The sequence below is a fragment of the Benincasa hispida genome, chromosome 3 (assembly GCF_027475165.1).
Source record: "Benincasa hispida cultivar pf3 chromosome 3, pf3_genome.v1.1, whole genome shotgun sequence".
NCBI classification, from domain to species: domain Eukaryota; kingdom Viridiplantae; phylum Streptophyta; class Magnoliopsida; order Cucurbitales; family Cucurbitaceae; genus Benincasa; species Benincasa hispida.
Genome location: NC_143480.1, coordinates 15,735,754 through 15,749,716, shown reverse-complemented (window position 1 = coordinate 15,749,716; position 13,963 = coordinate 15,735,754).

The window sequence follows — 13,963 nt, the reverse complement described above, 5'->3', positions numbered from 1 at the left end:
TAAGTAGCATTAACCCACAAACCAATAAACTAACATCCAACGTTATCATCTGTAGCTTAAACATGTATGTAGAAACATACAGGCAGATCATGTTTAAGTGATAATCTAAATGGTTTGTAGTAGATGGATAAGTTGGGTACCTTATCCTGGTCACACTATGAATACAGTCCACTTTGTAGATGTTACAATTGTTGTAAGGTGCTACAAAAGATCTGATCCTGATCATTCATGTAGAGACATGTGAGCCGAAGTGTTCTATACAAAGGAGTTTGTATAAGATTGGACTACAAAATGAATACTCTCATTATATAACGCCGTTCATACTAGAGACTTACATTTCACCAAAATGACCATAGGTGACATGATCTGAACCCTGAATGAGTTGTGAACTCCTGCTTATGAAAGCGGTCCTTTGATTTGTATGGGTGAGAGTGGCCAAATCGCTAACTCAATAAGCCTATCATTTTAAGACTCGTCTGATTAGGGAGCTGGGAACACAACTACATAAAATAGAATTCACTCCTTCCATGATGTCAAGGTAAGTAGATAAATTTCTCCTTTAAAAGCTGATTTCGTGACTTGAACAATGTGACACTACACCCTCTCTTGGCCTGAGAGGATTTTGGTCATAGTTGGATTATGACTTATTGTTCATTAGAGAAATCAGTGGTACTTAAGAAGTTAGATGTAACTACAAGGACAAAACAGTAATTTTGGCACAACTGTACTTACGAGCAATTTTGAAGGGTCATCACATTGTTGACTGGTTATATCTAATGGATACAGAAATATATCTGTAGTGCGAAGAGTGCAACTGTCAGCCTTTAGCGGAGTGATCGACAATTAATGGATGTTGAATAATTTAATTAAATGAGTTTAACTAATTATTCAAGTACCATTGGAACTTCAATCTACAGGTTCATAAGGTCTCCTTTGTAACTCAACTGGAATTATTGAGAATAAATTTTGGATTAATTTGAATTGTTCAGCTTAATTGAGAGAATTGATTATATATGATATAATCAATATAATGTATTTTATACATTATAATATAAAGTTTATTTTATTGGATGAGATTCATATATGATTCAAATACTAATTATATGGATGAGATTTATATAATTAAATTTAGTATAAATGTGATTTATATTAAATACCATGATTGATTTAGAGAATTAAAAACTATAGGTTGTATTGTATTTGATACAATATAAAAACTATAGGTCATGTGTTATATATAATATAACATATAGTTATACAAATATATATAATAAGTCAGTTATTATTTATATATATATATATATATAACTGTTTAAATTAAAATTTATTTTAATTATTTTAATTTTCAAAATTATAGGGAGTGAAATAACTTCCTTCCCCTTAATTCTCCATCAGTTAATCACGTAGGGAATGAGTAGTTTGTTTTTGGATGAGATTTTCTTTTTCACAGAAGATTTTTTTTTACGCTCTTGTTCTCAGGGTGTTGTATCTTAAGTTTTGCCAAAATTTCCCAAGATCTCTTCTTCCGTCCCAATCTCTCTCCCTCTTCCAAAATCTCAAAGCCCACACAACTCCTGAGAATTCTCATTCCCTAAGGAGAATACAGAGGAAATTCCTGTGGTGGTGTCCTCATTGGCAGTGCTTGGTTCGTGATTGATCATGAACGTTTTGGAAAGAGAATTTCCTAAAGAACGGTTCTTCAAGGGTAAGTTTTCTTGAAACCCTAACCCTATTCCTTCCTTTATTGCACACTGTAAATTTTTTCTTGTTTATTGCATAAATTGTGTCATGTAATTTTATTGTTTTGTGAAAATAAAAATTGGGATGATCCGGGCTTTTGCTAAGGAACTTCATAGTTCCTTCATGCCTAAATCTTGACATTAATTAAATTAACTAAGTTTAGTTTTTCCCTCCACAGTTGTCCCTCTTTTGAACTAGGTTGTTTATGGCCTTTAGATGGAGCCTACCTCGAAAGTTCTTTCTCAAACTGTAAGAGCATCCATGCTTTAGCCTGGGCTTGGTAAAATTCCTCATTTTTCAAGTCGAATTTCCTTATAAAAAGGATTCATTGGCTATTAAAATTCACCACACTCCAACCTTCATCTTTAGCTTATTTTTGTCCATGGAGAATACCCAAGCCTTAGCTCCTAGGATCGATGTGTCAACTAATTCTGACGATACTGACTTCATCCCCAACCAAAGGCCTCGAAACCATATTCGGAGGGAGCGTGGATTCCGTGATGACGACTTAGCTTCCCACATTCCTCCCTCGGATCCCCTATCCATAAATACTTTAAACTCCCTTAGAAATAAATTTAGAATTCTTGACTCGATGCATATGAGAATCCCTTCTTTAGGTGAGGATCCATCTAACCCGCCTTTAGATGAAATGGCTTTCTATCCTGCCATGTTCACCTTTGGAGTCAGGTTTCCTCTCCATCCTTTTATTCAACAATTTTTAGCTTACGTAAATGTGACACCCTTCCAACTATTTCTAAACTCTTACTGTGTGTTATTAGGGTGTTACGTTCTCTGGCTCCAACTAGGAAACCCCAATCCCATTACTATGGAAGAGTTTATATCCCTTCATACCCTTAAGAAAATAAAGTCTTCATCAAAATTCTATTATGTTACCATCCGTAAAGTAAACTCCATTGTTTCATGTCCAACTACCATAAAAGGGTGGAACAAACAGTGGTTTTTCATCAGCGGTGACTGACTCACATTAAACTGCAAAGGTCCTTCTATTCTGGTCCTGACCGAGTTTCAGACTTTTAATAAGCTTCTCACATGTTCACTCCATCAAGACTGACTTTTATAACTTATTCTGAATTTTTTTTTTTATTTATGCAGTTGATTGCAAGCCTGTCTTGATCAGCGCAACTACTAATTTTTTAGACTCAATTCTTTTGACTGAGAACTTCCTCCGCTACAATTCGAGCTTGGTTCAACAAGAATTCCTTGACACCTTTGAGCTCGAACTCTCAGCATACACTGGTTTGACTAGTTTCTGCTTTTTCTATTTAAAATGCAAATAGTTGTAGAGAATTACTTTGAAGCTTTTTCTAAGCTTTTCTTTTTTAAGGAATGGCTCATTGCAAAAGCATGCACCAAAAAATGGAAGCCGGACTGGGGATTAGTGCGCCTATTCCCCAATTTCTCCTTTCAAACCCCATTCCCATAACTTCTATGGGTGCGCCGGTGGGGCCTGACTCCTTTTAGAATCCATCTGACGAACCGCCTTCCCAACGCCCATGTGTTCGTACTTCACCTTGTCACAATATCTCTACCTAAATAGTGATAATTCTAACCCCCTCAACTGCTGAAGAATCAAGTTCATCCTTTACATATCCTTTCAACTTCAATGGACCATACGAATCCGAAAGTGATGAAACTGTTGGGATTAGAATCCTAATTCTCCCGGAGTCTCGTTGTTTTATAAAGATACACATTGTTCAATGAATAAAATAAGTGTTATTTAATTTTTGCATTTACTCATATCCAATAAATAAAGCTTCTTGGTTATCTTATGTGAACTTAAGCATGTATATGTGATATACAAATGGATCATGCCTTAAGTGATAAGCTAAATAGGTCTATAGCATAAGGATTGAGGTGAGTTTCCTGATCCCGGTGACACTATAAATGCAACCCACTTTGTAGAAGTTTGCAAGTGTAGTAAACTATTGCAGATGGTTGATCCTGACCATTCATGTGGAGACGTACGAGCGGGGGTATCCTATACAAAGAGTTTGTATAAGACCTGGACCACGAGATGACTAGACTCTGTATATAACGTCATTGATACTAGAGACTTGCATCTCACCTAAACAACCATAGGTGACACGACCTCAATCCTGAGTGTTTTGAGAACTCTTGCCTTTGAGGGCGGTCATTTGACTAGTATGAGTGAGAGTGGCTAGATTGTCAACTCAACATGCCTACCTTTTTGGAGACTTATCTGATCTGGGAGCTGGGAACTCAATCCACAAGATAGAATTCACTTCTTTCCCAAAGCAGGAATAAGTAGAGAGATTGCTCCCTTAAGTGCTGATTCTGGGGCTAGAACATAGTGGCCATAACTTCTCTTTGGAAGAGAAGACTCAGTCATAGTAGAACTATGACTTATGTTTATTAGAGGAATCAGTGGTACTTAAGGAGTCAGATATAACTATAGGGGAATAACGGTTATTGGCCCAGCTATACTTACGAGCAATCTGTGAAGGGTTGTCACATTGCTGATTGGTTAAGATGGACACATAATATATCCATGGTAAGAAGTGTTCAACTATCGGTCTTTAGTGGAGTACCTGACAGTTAACAGATGGTGGATCTCGTGACTAAAGAGTTTAATTAGTTATTCACGTACCGTTGAAGCTTCGAGCTATAGGTCCGTAAGGTCCCCTTGGTAGCTCAATGGATTCAGTTGAGGATCAATTCTTGGTGTTGATTTGAAATGTTCAAATTAACAAGAGGTATTTTGATTATATATGATATAATCGGTATGATGTATGAGATACATCTAATGGAGGATTGATGTAAATGAGATTTACATTAAGTACCATGGAATAGAAAAAGAACTATGGTTTATATGTTTCATTAGATGAAATATTAAAACTATAGGTTATAAATATAGTATGATAAGTTGGTTATCATTTATATTTATAATAATATCAATTATTGGATAATTAATTCTTTTTCTTTAATAACTAAGTGAGTGAGTTGTTATTGAATTCATGGTAACCGTAAGTTTAAAAGGAAAGTGGTTTTCCTATTTTAAAACTAAGTTTTACAAAAAGTTGATAAAATTTTTTGAGATTTCTCTCGGCGTAAAGAAACTCACGGTAGTCGTCAAGTAAATACATAGTTACTAAAGGACCGCTAGGCGAGCTAAACGATCATACAGTATTTACTAAATGATTGCATAGTTTTCCTAGATGATCTCTTGCCCTAAGTAAACGATCGTGTAGAGTCTGTAGGCGACAGACCGAGCTAAACGATGAGCTAAACGATCGCATAGCTTTATCTAAACGATTGGACATCGACCTATACGATAGGTCTCTGCCATCTCCCACTTGTCCAGTCGTGTACCCGATCGATGTTTCCTCCTTTGTCTGCCTCATCTAAGTCCGAACAGAGCTCACCCTTTGGATTTTCACACTGAGAATACCAAGGTAGTCTTGTTGGTGGTGTCAGACTCAACTCAACACCGTCGAGGTTTTCTTGAGGTCGTTCGTGGTCTATAGAGGCCGTTCATGTTACTGAGGAGTTTGTGACCGAGGCGATCGTCGAGGACGAGCGCGAAGTGTTCGTGCTGTGTTCGTTGCAGTGTTGCAGTCATGTAGATTGAGCATTCGAGGTTTCTGTTGTTCGAGCGGTCGCACAACGGACGTGGAGACGCATCTTCAAATGTGCGTAGAGTTTGCCCTTTGTGCATTTGAGTTTTTATACTGTAATTTCTGCATTTTAATTGTATAACCATTTGTTTGAAGTCGACTGTAAATATTATGTTCATTCATGATTGTGATTTGGAATTATCTTTCTTCTGCTGCTCATGGAAATCTCGAATCCGATTTCCTTCAGAAACTGCATACCTTACTCGGGATATGGCTCAATGGTCTGGTGTAAATGAAAAAGTGCCAGCTCGATGGCATGCCGACCTCAGGTCGAGTATTATCCAGGCCCAACAATACCTTCATATGGTAAGGGACACTATTAGATCGTGCTTTTGCATTTTCCAACTAGCTATATACATATTCTCATCTTTTTTGTTTTTTTTTACAGGCATCCTACGAGACGTTGATATCCTGTCAGAAATTGGGCGATGAAGTGGAGTTCATAAACAAAACCATGTAAGATTGTGTGAGGAGATGGGGATTTTCAAGCAAAAGTTTGTCTTTTGTAGAGAATTTGATCGAGTTTCGACTTTGTATTCTGAGGCATCCACCAAGTTTGACCATTCTCAAGTATCTCTAGCAACACTTCATTCTCAATACGATGTTTCGGTCAATGAGCTAAAGGATAAGCTATCCAAAGCTAGCAATGAATTGCAAGAAGCTCGAGCCAAGCTATCAAATGCCAAATACTTGGTTGAAAGCTTCCAAAAGGCAGAAGCATACCATCGGATGGAGGATGATTGCCTTCAATATGGAGTCACGCTCGTCATGGACATTGTTAAGGCGAAATACCCTAATGTTGACTACAACTTTGTTCAATTTAAAGTCGATGCTAGGTGAAACGATGAAACTCGAGGTATCGATAGTGTGGGTGTTTTTGCTAGCCAAGCCTTGCCAACTGCCCCTTAGCATAACTTTACTGATGCATTCCTCCAAGATGTCTATGATTTTCTTGATTCAAGAACTCTTGGTAGAGCTTGGTGATATCTGGAACATAGACGAATAATTTGTTTTAGAACCCTTAACTTGTAATTATGATGTGTTGTATTTGGACTTATTATTTTTTATTATTATTATTAGAGCATGTAATTTTGCTCGCTGCTCAGGCTGCAACTCGAGCTTGCAGCTTAGCTGAATGAAACTTGAAATTTCTGTGTTTCTTATGGAGCTTTGTGTTCGACTTTTATTCATAGCTCAAGCTTGCAACTTAACTTATTGGAACTTGCCTCTTTAGCTTTTACTTATCCAAAATTGTAGCTTATGGATGCTTATTGTAAACTTAAAAACAACGACTCTCATTTCTTGAATTGAAAGAAATTATGAAACTTCTGCTGAAATCATGAAGCAAAGTTGAAAAATACAAAATCATTCATTATGAGAACATAAAGAAAGATCTATTGAAAATAATTTTCTTTATGTTTGGCATTCCGTGGGTGAGGCAAGTTTTTTCACTCAGGTCAACCAAACTATATTTTTCGGGTTGAATAACCTTGGCCACTTGATAAGGGCCCTCCCAATTTAGTCCCAATGCTCCACTGCTAGGATCTTTAGTGTTGGGTATGACTCGCCTAAGGACTAAGTCCCCTACTCTAAAGCTTCGCTTGTGCACACATGAATTATAATATTAAGCAACCCAGTTTTTATATTCTGAGACTCAAATATTTGCAGTCTCAGATGTTCTTCTAAAAGGTCTAGAGTTAAACAAAGTGCCTCATCATTCTCAGTTAGATTGAATTGTTCGACTTTAGGTGAAGAAATTCTAATCTCTACCAACACCACGACTTCTACCCCAAAAGCAAGCGGGAAAGGAGTCTCACCCGTAGAAGTTTATGATGTCGTTCGAAAGGCCCACACATTTGGTAGCTTTTCAGGCCATAACCTTTTTAATCCTTCCAGCTTAGCTTTGAGATTTTTCTTATTGATCTTATTGACAACTTCTACCTATCCATTAGCTTGTGGATGGGCTTTAGACGAAAAGTAATGCTTGATGTTGAGGTTGGCACAAAATTGACGAATCGTTGTGTTATCAAACTGACAACCATTATCAGTAACCAGGATATGTGGTATGCCTAATCGACATATGATATTCTTCCAGATGAAGTTGGTTATTTTTTGCTCGGTAATTTTTTCTAGAGCCTTGGCCTCTACTCATTTGGTTAAGTAATCAATAACAACAACAACAAACTTGGTCTATCCCTTGTCCGGAGGAAGAGGTCCAATTAGGTTAACCCTCACTGTGCAAACGACCAAGGGCTCATTATGTTTGTGATAGGCTCGGGGGGCTGCTTAGGTACAATTGTGAACCTCTGACATCGATCACAAGATGTGGTGAACTTACACGCATCTCGAGTCAGAGTGGGCCAATAGTAACCTTGCCAAATTATTTTCTTTGCGAGGGATCGAGCTCCGGAGTGATTGCCACATACTCCCTCGTGAATCTCCTGCATGATGTAATCGGCCTCATCTAAATCAACACATTTTGGAAGAGGGAGAGAATATACTTTCTTGTACAGCCTACCATTATTTATCATATAGTGGCCAGCCTTGCATCTTAACCGTCAAGCTTCAACTTTATCATCTAGCAATACCCCATTCAAGATACTTAACTAAGGGGCTCATCTAATTGTGATGCTCTGTTTGAACTTGGTTCTCTATCTCCATAGCTTCTTGCCTTAATATGTTGGGTGCATTCAAAACTTCCCCAGGTACCATTCTACTTAGCTCAGCATCATAAGTTGCTGCCAATTGGGCTAAAGAATCGGCATTGGTATTCTAAGATCACGGTATTTATTTTATCTCGCACTTGCTAAATGAGCTCAACATTTTTCTGACTTCTGCTAGATAAACAACCGTTTGGTTTTATGCTCTAAAACTCGTAGATAGTAAATGTTATTAATTGACCGTCATCAATATAGAGTTACAGATGTTAATTTAATAAATGTTATTGTTTGTATTGATTGTCTATTTTGTCTTATTAACCCTAAATCCAATAAACTAGCATTCAAGGTTGTCTTATGAGTCTTGAACTGTATGTGGAGATATACAGGGATCAATGTTCAAGATACAGCCTGAAGGATCTATAGCATAGGGATAAGGCTGTGTACTTTATCTTGGTAACACTATGGATACGACCCACTTTGTATTTGATATAAATGTAATGATCTAACACGTTCTTGTAGTTGACATGCGAGTAGAGGTATCCTATGCAATGAGTTTGCATAAGACTGGATCGCGATGTAGGGAATGGTATCCCAAATCTCTTTGTAATCTCGTAGTTTGTAAACTTTGTATAAACATATTTTTATTAATAAAATAAGTGTTATTTTATAAGCATATATTCAATCCAATAAACTAAGATCTAAGGTTATTTCATGTAATTTAAATATGTATGTAGAGACATACAAGTGAATCTTATTTAAATAATAACCTAAACGGTCTGTAGTAAATGGATAAGGCTAGGTACCTTATCTTGGTGATACTACGGATTCGACCCGCTTTGTAGGTGTTACAAGTGTTGTAAAGTGCTACAAATGATCTGATTCTGATCATTCATGTGGAGACATGTGAGTGGGGATATCTTATACAAAGAGTTTGTATAAGACCGAACCACAAAATGATTAATTTCTTTTTATAACGCCGTTAATAATAGAGACTTACATTTCACTAGGATGACCATAGGTGACATGACCTGAATCCTTAGTGAGTTGTGAACTCTTGCTCATAAAGATGGTCCTTTCATTTGTATGGGTGAAAGTGGTCAGATTGCCAACTCAACAAGCTTAACATTTTGGGGATTCGTTGACTGGGGAGCTGGGAACACAGCTACGCAAGACGAAATTCACTCTTTCCCTGATGCAGAGGCAAGTAGATAAATTGCTCCTTTAAATTCTGATTTCTGGTCTTGAACATAGTGGCTACACCCTCTCCTGGTCCGAGAGGGACTTGGTCATAGTGGGACTATGACTTATTGTTCATTAGAGAGGTCAGTGGTACTTAAGGAGTTAGATGTAACTACAGGGGCAAAATGGTAATTTTAGCCCAATTATACTTACGAGCAATTTGTGAATGGTCATCGCACTATTTATTGGTTATATCCAATGGACACATAAATTTATCTGTAGTACGAAGAGTTCAACTACTGGTCTTTAGTGGAGTGACCGGCAATTAACAAATGTTGGGTAATTTAATTAAAGAGTTTAATTAATTATCTGAGTACCGTTGGAGCTTCAATCTAAAGGTCCATAAGGTCCCCTCTATAGCTCAAAGGGATTTAATCGAGAATTAATTATGGATTAATTTGAAGTGTTCAAATTAATTGAGGGAACTAATTATATATGATACAATTAATTAAATTGATTATATATGTGATATAATTAATATAATGTATTTGATACATTATAATTTAAGGTAATATGAGAGGAATTTAAATATGATTCAAATACCAATTATATGAATGAGATTCATGTAATTAAATATAAATATGATTTATATTGAGAAGAATTAAATAGTGTGGATATGATCTAAATATCAATTATATGGATGAGATTCATATAAGTGAATTTAATATAAATGTGATTTATATTAAATGTCATGTATTGTTGAGAGAAAATAAAATCTATAATTTATGTTGTATTTGATGCAATATAAACTATAGGTTATATGTTATACTTGATATAGCATATAGTGTGTGTGTATATATATATATTATTAATATTAATTTAATTGAAATTAATTAAAGGGAAGGAGTTACAACTTCCTCCTCTTATTCTCTCAATGTTTTTATGTTGGTTGTTATTAAGGTGGTTGGAGATTTTTCATCTTCTTCCTCAATTGGCTTTGAGAGAAGAGTTCTCTCCAAGAAAAAGTTTACAGAGAAGAAAGTTCTTATCTTCCCTCTCCTCCTCTCCATCTTTTCCCTTCTTCCAATGATTCAAGTAAAGCCCACAACTCTTGCTTAAATCCTTTATTCCAAGAGAATACAGAGGGTTCTCAAGTGGTGGTATTTCGCGTAGAGAAGTAGATCAATTCGTGATCTGTTCGAGGGAGTTCTTGAAGAAAGGGTTCTTCAAAGGTAAGGGTTTCTAAAACGCAATATTTTATTTAAAGCATGTTGTAATTTAAGAGAATGCATATCTTGTTCTTATTTACCATAAAACTTATATTCAATGAAAAAAGGAATTTAGGTCGATCTTTGCTTCCGCTCAAAGGATCTTTTTCAAAAATTTCCTTCACGCGAAATAGTAACCACTAGATGTAACACTGTTAACTAGTTAGGTTCTTATTTCAATAGGATGACCTAGGCAACTTAGTCTTAATCCTAAGTATATTATGAACTTCTGCTCATGAGGGATTGTCCTTTGATTTGTATGGGTGAGGGTGGCCAGCTCCCGACCCAATATGCCTACAATTTTGGGAGAAGACTGAGTGGGATCTGGGAACATAATAATACAATATGAAATTTACTCCTCCCCATCTTAAGGGTAAGTAGATGAGTGTTCCCTTAAGTTGTGTCCGACACTTGATTAAATGGTTCTACACTCTCATTGGCCTGATAGGGGTTTCTGTTTATTGATTGGACCATAAACAAATTGTTCATTAGAAGAGCACTGATACTTAAGGAGTCAGAGGTAACCTAAGGGTAAAATAGTAATTTGACCCAGTTAGAGTTACGAACACGTGTGAAGGACTAACTTGCTGTTATTGGTCTTTATTCGTGGATACAAAAATATATTCGTAGTGAGAAGAGTGTAGTTGTGGGTCCTTAGTGGAGTGTTCCACAGTTAACAAATATTGATTTACTTAGTTAATGAGTTTAGCCAATTAATCTCATATCGTTAGAACTTCTTGTCTACAGGTCCATCAGGTCCCCTGTTTAACTCACTAGAGGATATTTAAGAGGGCTGATTTAAATTGTTCAAATTAATTTTAGAAATCATATATTAATGTGATTAATATATAACTTATTATGGATATAATCACTACAGGAATTCTGGCTTCTCTCGGCGCCATATATCGTCGGGAGAGTATGGAAAATTCGTTGGGAGAGGATCTCCCGGTGAACTTTTGAACGGCGTCGGGAGTTAGAGGGAACTCCGGACGCCTATGTGGTGTCGGGAGTTAGGGGGAACTCCCGACGGGCTACACCGTATCTGGAGTTCTCCCTAACTCTCGACACCTTAAAATCGTGTCCGGAGTTCCCCCTAACTCTTGATGCCACATAGGCGTCCGAAGTTCCCTCTAACTTCCGACGCCGCATCGGGGGATTCTATATGGAAAAACAATTAATTAAATTTCTTATATGGATAAAATTTAATATATCATTTGTAATTTTTTATCTGAAATCCTATGAAACATATAACAAATAAAGATTCACATAAAAGAAAATGAAGTCCATTTTATAACAAGTAAAAAATGAGAACAACATCTAGAACACTTCTCGAGCACAACATCTTCAACAATTGTCCCAGCTCATCTCCGAACAGCATTCTACAAAAAAACAAAAACATTGAAATGTTATATGGATAAACAATTCAATTTCCTCTATTTTTCAATTCTTGAAAGTCCTATATGATCTTTTAGATTGGAATCTAGTAAAAATTAAAATTGCATGAGAAGTATGTAAGAAGCGCTAGCTTATCTCAAAATAATATTAGTGCATGCATAAGATAATGAGGTAGAATAATAGTAAAGAAATATTGTTGGAAGGGGGAAAGAAACAAAAACAGGGCATAAAATAGTGATCCCTTTTAAGATTTTTAAAAAAGTTGAATTAAATTAACATATGTTTTGCAAGAATGGTGGGAGAGAGCGAGATTCTAGTCCTTACATGGTGATGGATGATTTGATTGTGAAATCAATGTCCACCATTTTTAGTATTACTCTCCTGAACAAGTTTAATATCAAAGAAGTTGGTGCTTTGGTAAAGAAAGTCATTACTTTGGATGTCAATCAGGGTGTGAAGCTGTTGAGGGCATCTTTGCAAGCGAGATTCAGGGAGAGAGCGAGATTCATGGAGAGAGCAAGATTCATGGACTGTGATTAGGCTTTTGAAAAATCAAGGCATGGTGGATAGAGCGAGATATATAGAGAGAGCGAGATGCATGGAGAGAGCGACACTGAGGGACTGTGATTGGGCTTTTGAGACATCAAGGCATGGTGAGATGAGCGAGATACATGGAGAGAGCGACACTGAGGGACTGTGATTGGGCTTTTGAAACATCAAGGCATGGTGGGATGCTTATCTAATTGCCTAATTTAAATACAGGATAACAACATAACTGCAACCTAATTTAAATGCAGCTTTAAATGACATAACTAAAGGCATAACTAAACTTTGCTACCATAAATGCAGGATAGCAACATATTACACAACTAAATAATGTAGTAATCATACCCAATTTCATGGGTCTCCTCTTTGTGATTGTACCATGTCTTCAATCATCTTTTTCATCTTTTCCATTTGTCTCACATGCTTCTCTTGCATTATTCTCTGAGCGTCTTCGAGTTCCTTAATCCTCAACTGAGACTGTTGGAAATTGACTCTCAATCATCCACTCCTGCCTCCGTTCCTTGAGTAGATGACAAGCTTGCTGACATGGTACTCCTTCTTGACTTAGGCTTTGGGCCTCAACCTAGACCTTTTGAATATCCGGGTCGTCTACCCAAAATCGTCTCACATATTTCATCCCCTGTTAGTGGTTGAGAACCTTCTACAGTGGGGGCTGGTTTCTAATTCCAACATTTGATGCTAGACATAATAATTAAATCGGTAAGAACAACCGACTAAAGTTAAAAGTGAAAAAAAACACGACAGGAAAGAAAAAAAAAGTTACATGTGCACTTTCAGCAGCCTCATTCACAAATTTGCCACCTTTAGAGTTTGTTTCCCTAAAAAGGTCAACACGCCCTATTTATTGACCCTCATTTGGTTGCAACTCTGCCTGAATTTGCAGGGATGACTTTAGTCCACCTACGTGGTTGAATGGCAATTTCTCTCCATTCTTCCAGTTCGTCACAGACATTTTCTACATTTGAAGAAAAAAAATATGTCAATAGTGTGATGTATTAGTAAATACAGCAAATGATACACACCATAAATGTTGTACCTGAAATGCTTCACTCTCGAAGTGGTCACACAAAAAGTACTAGTCTTCATGCCTATTTTTAAGCCAACTAGGCAAACTGGCACATGCTTGCTGAGGATCTCCACATTTTTTTTAATGTCTGTGCAAGTCTGATCTAAATTCTTTGAATGAGTTCTGCATTTGATGTTCTATGAAACGGTTTGTCGTTGACTGGATAGATCAAGATCGAAATGAGCCTACAAAAGAGGGAAGGAAGAATGAGCATAGATGATGTTCATGACTGTAAAAGAATAAACTTATAATTACTTACCAATAATTGACTTTTGCTAATTCTATGAACTCGTTTGGAACCTTAGCAAAAGTACGACACCGAACTGGAAATGCGGATCTCACAGCGATGTCGATCGCATTACTAAAACGAACCGAATGTTGAGATATCGGTTTCGTCTCCCCCTCATTTATGACGATTGTGATCCTCCCATG